Source organism: Elephas maximus, chromosome 2 (genome assembly GCF_024166365.1).
Source record: "Elephas maximus indicus isolate mEleMax1 chromosome 2, mEleMax1 primary haplotype, whole genome shotgun sequence".
Classification (NCBI taxonomy): domain Eukaryota; kingdom Metazoa; phylum Chordata; class Mammalia; order Proboscidea; family Elephantidae; genus Elephas; species Elephas maximus.
Window position 1 is genome coordinate 713,259 of NC_064820.1, and position 6,755 is coordinate 720,013.

A 6,755-nucleotide genomic window follows, 5' to 3' on the forward strand; every position below is an offset into this window, starting at 1 on the left:
TCCCCCATTTAGTTACCTAGGCTTTCCCCCATTTAATTACCTAGGCCTTCCCCCTTTTAGTTACCTACGCTTTCCCCCATTTAGTTACCTGGGCTTTCCCCCATTTAGTTACCTAGCCCTTCCCCCATTTAGTTACCTAGGACTTCCCCCATTTAGTTACCTAGTCTTTCCCCCATTTAGTTACCTAGGCCTTCCCCCATTTAGTTACCTAGGCCTTCCCCCATTTAGTTACCTAGGCCTTCCCCTTTTAGTTACCAGGGTTTTCCCCTATTTAGTTACCTAGGCTTTCCTCCATTTAGTTACCTAGGCCTTCCCCTTTTTAGTTACCTAGGCCTTCCCCCATTTAGTTACCTAGGCTTTCCTCCATTTAGTTACCTAGGCCTTCCCCCATTTAGTTACCTAGGCCTTCCCCCTTTTAGTTACCAGGACTTTCCCCCATTTAGTTACCTAGGCTTTCCCCCATTTAGTTACCTAGGCCTTCCTTAGTTACCAGGACTTTCCCCCATTTAGTTACCTAGGCCTTCCCCCTTTTAGTTGCCAGGACTTTCCCCCATTTAGTTACCTAGGCTTTCCCCCATTTAGTTCCCTAGGCCTTCCCCCATTTAGTTACCTAGGCTTTCCCCCATTTAGTTACCTAGGCTTTCCCCCTTTTAGTTACCAGGACTTTCCTCCATTTAGTTACCTAGGCTTTCTCCCATTTAGTTACTTAGGCCTTCCCCCTTTAGTTACCAGGACTTTCCCCCATTTAGTTACATAGGCTTTCCCCCATTTAGTTACATATGCCTTCCCCCATTTAGTTACCTAGGCTTTCCCCCATTTAGTTACATATGCCTTCCCCCATTCAGTTACCTAGGCTTTCCCCCCATTTAGTTACCCAGGCCTTCCCCCATTTAGTTACCAGGACTTTCCCCCATTTAGTTCCCTAGGCTTTCCCCCATTTAGTTACTAGGCCTTCCCCCATTTAGTTACCTAGGCCTTCCCCCTTTTAGTTGCCAGGACTTTCCCCCATTTAGTTACCTAGGCTTTCCCCCATTTAGTTACCAAGGCTTTCCCCATTTAGTTACGTATGCCTTCCCCCATTTAGTTACCCAGGCCTTCCCCCATTTAGTTACCTAGGCTTTCCCCATTTAGTTAACAGGACTTTGCCCCATTTAGTTACCTAGGCTTTCCCCCATTTAGTTACCTAGGCATTCCCCCATTTAGTTACCTAGGCTTTCCCCCATTTAGTTACCAGGAATTTCCCCCTTTTAGTTAGCTAGGCCTTCCCCCATTTAGTTACCAGGACTTTCCCCCATTTAGTTCCCTAGGCTTTCCCCCATTTAGTTCCCTAGGCCTTCCCCCATTTAGTTCCCTAGGCTTTCCCCCATTTAGTTACCTAGGCCTTCCCCCTTTTAGTTACCAGGACTTTCCCCCATTTAGTTACCTAGGCTTTCCCCCATTTAGTTACCTAGGCCTTCCCCCTTTTAGTTACCAGGACTTTCCCCCATTTGGTTACCTAGGCTTTCCCCCATTTAGTTACCTAGGCTTTCCCCCGTTTAGTTACCTAGGCCTTCCCCCTTTTAGTTACCTAGGCTTTCCCCCATTTAGTTACCTAGGCTTTCCCCCATTTAGTTACCTAGGCTTTCCCCTTTTTAGTTACCTAGGCTCTCCCCCATTTTGTTACCTAGGCTTTCCCCCATTTAATTACCTAGGCCTTCCCCCTTTTAGTTACCTACGCTTTCCCCCATTTAGTTACCTGGGCTTTCCCCCATTTAGTTACCTAGCCCTTCCCCCATTTAGTTACCTAGGACTTCCCCCATTTAGTTACCTAGTCTTTCCCCCATTTAGTTACCTAGGCCTTCCCCCATTTAGTTACCTAGGCCTTCCCCCATTTAGTTACCTAGGCCTTCCCCTTTTAGTTACCAGGGTTTTCCCCTATTTAGTTACCTAGGCTTTCCTCCATTTAGTTACCTAGGCCTTCCCCTTTTTAGTTACCTAGGCCTTCCCCCATTTAGTTACCTAGGCTTTCCTCCATTTAGTTACCTAGGCCTTCCCCCATTTAGTTACCTAGGCCTTCCCCCTTTTAGTTACCAGGACTTTCCCCCATTTAGTTACCTAGGCTTTCCCCCATTTAGTTACCTAGGCCTTCCTTAGTTACCAGGACTTTCCCCCATTTAGTTACCTAGGCCTTCCCCCTTTTAGTTGCCAGGACTTTCCCCCATTTAGTTACCTAGGCTTTCCCCCATTTAGTTCCCTAGGCCTTCCCCCATTTAGTTACCTAGGCTTTCCCCCATTTAGTTACCTAGGCTTTCCCCCTTTTAGTTACCAGGACTTTCCTCCATTTAGTTACCTAGGCTTTCTCCCATTTAGTTACTTAGGCCTTCCCCCTTTAGTTACCAGGACTTTCCCCCATTTAGTTACATAGGCTTTCCCCCATTTAGTTACATATGCCTTCCCCCATTTAGTTACCTAGGCTTTCCCCCATTTAGTTACATATGCCTTCCCCCATTCAGTTACCTAGGCTTTCCCCCCATTTAGTTACCCAGGCCTTCCCCCATTTAGTTACCAGGACTTTCCCCCATTTAGTTCCCTAGGCTTTCCCCCATTTAGTTACTAGGCCTTCCCCCATTTAGTTACCTAGGCCTTCCCCCTTTTAGTTGCCAGGACTTTCCCCCATTTAGTTACCTAGGCTTTCCCCCATTTAGTTACCTAGGCCTTCCCCCTTTTAGTTACCTAGGCTTTCCCCCATTTAGTTACCTAGGCTTTCCTCCATTTAGTTACCTAGGCTTTCCCCATTTAGTTACATATGCCTTCCCCAATTTAGTTACCTAGGCTTTCCCCCATTTAGTTACCCAGGCCTTCCCCCATTTAGTTACCTCGGCTTTCCCCCATATTGTTACATATGCCTTCCCCCATTTAGTTACCCACGCCTTCCCCCATTTGTTACCTAGGCTTTCCCCCATTTAGTTACCCAGGCTTTTCCCCATTTAGTTACCCAGGCCTTCCCCCATTTAGTTACCTAGGCTTTCCCCCATTTAGTTACATATACCTTCCCCCATTTTGTTACCTAGGCTTTCCCCCATTTAGTTACATATGCCTTCCCCCATTTAGTTACCTAGGCTTTCCCCCATTTAGTTACCCAGGCTTTCCCCCATTTAGTTACCCAGTCCTTCCCCCATTTAGTTACCTAGGCTTTCCCCCATTTAGTTACCCAGGCTTTCCCCCATTTAGTTACCCAGGCCTTCCCCCATTTAGTTACCTAGGCTTTCCCCCATTTAGTTACCCAGGCCTTCCCCCGTTTACTTATCCAGGCCTTCCCCCGTTTAGTTACCTAGGCCTTCCCCCATTTAGTTACCTAGGCTTTCCCCCATTTAGTTACCAGGACTTTCCCCCTTTTAGTTACCTAGGCCTTCCCCCATTTAGTTACCACGACTTTCCCCCATTTAGTTACCTAGGCTTTCCCCCATTTAGTTAACTATGCTTTCCCCCATTTAGTTACCTAGGCCTTCCCCCTTTTAGTTACCAGGACTTTCCCCCATTTAGTTACCTAGGCTTTCCCCCGTTTAGTTACATATGCCTTCCCCCATTTAGTTACCTAGGCTTTCCCCCATTTAGTTACCCAGGCCTTCCCCCATTTAGTTACCCAGGCCTTCCCCCATTTAGTTACCTAATCATTCCCCCATTTAGTTACCTAGGCTTTCCCCCATTTAGTTACCCAGGCCTTCCCCCATTTAGTTACCTAGGCTTTCCTCCATTTAGTTACCTAGGCCTTCCCCCATTTAGTTACCTAGGCTTTCCCCCATTTAGTTACCCAGGCCTTCCCCCATTTAGTTACCAGGACTTTCCCCCATTTAGTTACCTAGGCTTTCCCCCATTTAGTTACCAGGACTTTCCCCCATTTAGTTACCTAGGCTTTCCCCTAATTAGTTACCTAGGCATTTCCCCATTTAGTTACCTAGGCTTTCCCCCTTTTAGTTACCAGGACTTTCCCCCTTTTCGTTACCAGTACTCTCCCCCATTTAGTTACCTAGGCTTTCCCCCATTTAGTTACCTAGGCTTTCCCCCATTTAGTTACCTAGGCTTTCCCCCATTTAGTTACCTAGGCTTTCCCCCATTTAGTTACCTAGGCCTTCCCCCTTTTAGTTACCTAGGCTTTCCCCCATTTAGTTACCTAGGCTTTCCCCCATTTAGTTCCCTAGGCCTTCCCCCTTTTAGTTACCTAGGCTTTCCCCCATTTAGTTACCTAGGCCTTCCCCCTTTTAGTTACCTAGGCTTTCCCCCATTTAGTTACCTACGCCTTCCCCCATTTAGTTACCTAGGCCTTCCCCCATTTAGTTACCTAGGCCTTCCCCCATTTAGTTACCAGGACTTTCCCCCATCTAGTTACCTAGGCTTTCCCCCGTTTAGTTACCTAGGCCTTCCCCCATTTAGTTACCTAGGCTTTCCCCAATTAGTTACCTAGGCTTTCCCCATTTAGTTACCTAGGCTTTCCCCCATTTAGTTACCTTGGCCTTCCCCCATTTAGTTACCTAGGCCTTCCCCCATTTAGTTACCTAGGCCTTCCCCCTTTTAGTTACCAGGACTTTCCCCCATTTAGTTACCTAGGCCTTCCCCCCTTTAGTTACCTAGGCTTTCCCCCATTTAGTTACCTAGGCCTTCCCCCTTTTAGTTACCAGGACTTTCCCCCATTTAGTTACCTAGGCTTTCCTCCATTTAGTTACTTAGGCTTTCCCCCATTTAGTTACCTAGGCCTTCCCCCTTTTAGTTTCCAGGAGTTTCCCCCATTTACTTACCTAGGCTTTCCCCCGTTTAGTTACGTAGGCCTTCCCCCATTTAGTTACCTAGGCTTTCCCCCATTTAGTTACCTAGACCTTCCCCCTTTTAGTTACCTAGGCTTTCCCCCATTTAGTTACCTAGGCTTTCGCCCATTTACTTACCTAGGCCTTCCCCCTTTTAGTTACCTAGGCTTTCCCCCATTTAGTTACCTACGCTTTCCCCCATTTAGTTACCTACGCCTTCCCCCATTTAGTTACCTAGGCTTTTCCCCATTTAGTTACCTACGCCTTTCCCCATTTAGTTACCTAGGCCTTCCCCCATTTAGTTATCTAGGCCTTCCCCCATTTAGTTACCTAGGCTTTCCCCCATTTAGGTACCTAGGCTTTCCCCCATTGAGTTACCAGGACTTTCCCCCATTTAGTTACCTAGGCTTTCCCCCATTTATTTACCTAGGCTTTCCCCCATTTAGTTACCTAGGCTTTCCCCCATTTACTTACCTAGGCTTTCCCCCATTTAGGTACCTAGGCTTTCCCCCATTGAGTTACCAGGACTTTCCCCCATTTAGTTACCTAGGCTTTCCCCCATTTATTTACCTAGGCTTTCCCCCATTTAGTTACCTAGGCTTTCCCCCATTTACTTACCTAGGCTTTCCCCCATTTAGGTACCTAGGCTTTCCCCCATTGAGTTACCAGGACTTTCCCCCATTTAGTTACCTAGGCTTTCCCCCATTTAGTTACATAGGCTTTTCCCCATTTAGTTACCCAGGCCTTCCCCCATTTAGTTATATAGGCTTTCCCCTATTTACTTACCTAGGCTTTCCCCCAGTTAGTTACCTAGGCTTTCCCCCATTTAGTTACCTAGGCTTTCCCCCATTTAGTTACCTAGGCTTTCCCCCATTTAGTTACGTAGGCTTTCTCCCATGTAGTTACCTAGGCTTTCCCCCATTTAGGTACCTAGGCTTTCCCCCATTGAGTTACCAGGACTTTCCGCCATTGAATTACCTAGGCTTTCCCCCATTTAGTTACCTAGGCTTTCCCCCATTTAGTTACCTAGGCTTTCCCCCATTTAGTTACCTAGGCTTTCCCCCATTTAGTTGTCTAGGCTTTCCCCCATTTACTTACCTAGGCTTTCCCCCATTTTGTTACCTAGGCTTTCCCCCATTTACTTACCTAGGCTCTCCCCCATTAACTTACCTAGGCTTTCCCTCATTTAGTTACCTAGGCTTTCCCGAATTTAGTTACCTAGGCTTTCCCCCGTTTAGGTACCTAGGCTTTCCCCCATTGAGTTACCAGGACTTTCCCCCAGTTAGTTACCTAGGCTTTCCCCCATTTAGTTACCTAGGCTTTCCCCCATTTGGTTACCTAGGCTTTCCCCCATTTAGGTACCTAGGCTTTCCCCCATTTAGTTACCAGGACTTTCCCCCATTTATTTACCTAGGCTTTCGCCCATTTAGTTACCTAGGCCTTCCCCCATTTAGTTCCGTAGGCCTTCCCCCATTTAGTTACCAGGGCTTTCCCCGTTTTAGTTACCAGGACTTTCCCCCATTTAGTTACCTAGATATTTCCCCGTTTAGTTACCTAGGCTTTCCCCCATTCAGTTACCTAGGCCTTGCCCCATTTAGTTACCAGGACTTTTCCCCATTTAGTTACCTAGGCTTTCCCCCATTTTGTTACCAGGACTTTCCCCCATTTTGTTACCAGGACTTTCCCCCATTTCGTTACCAGGACTTTCCCCCATTTAGTTACCTAGGCTTTCCCCCATTCAGTTACCTAGCCCTTGCCCCATTTAGTTACTAGGACTTTTCCCCATTTAGTTGCCTAGGCTTTCCCCCATTTAGTTACCTAGGCTTTCCCCCATTTAGGTACCAGGACTTTCCCCCATTTAGTTACCAGGACTTTCCCCCATTTAGTTACCAGGACTTTCCCCCATTTATTTACCAGGACTTTCCCCCATTTAGTTACCAGGACTTTCCCCCCTTTAGTTACCTAGGCTTTCCCCCA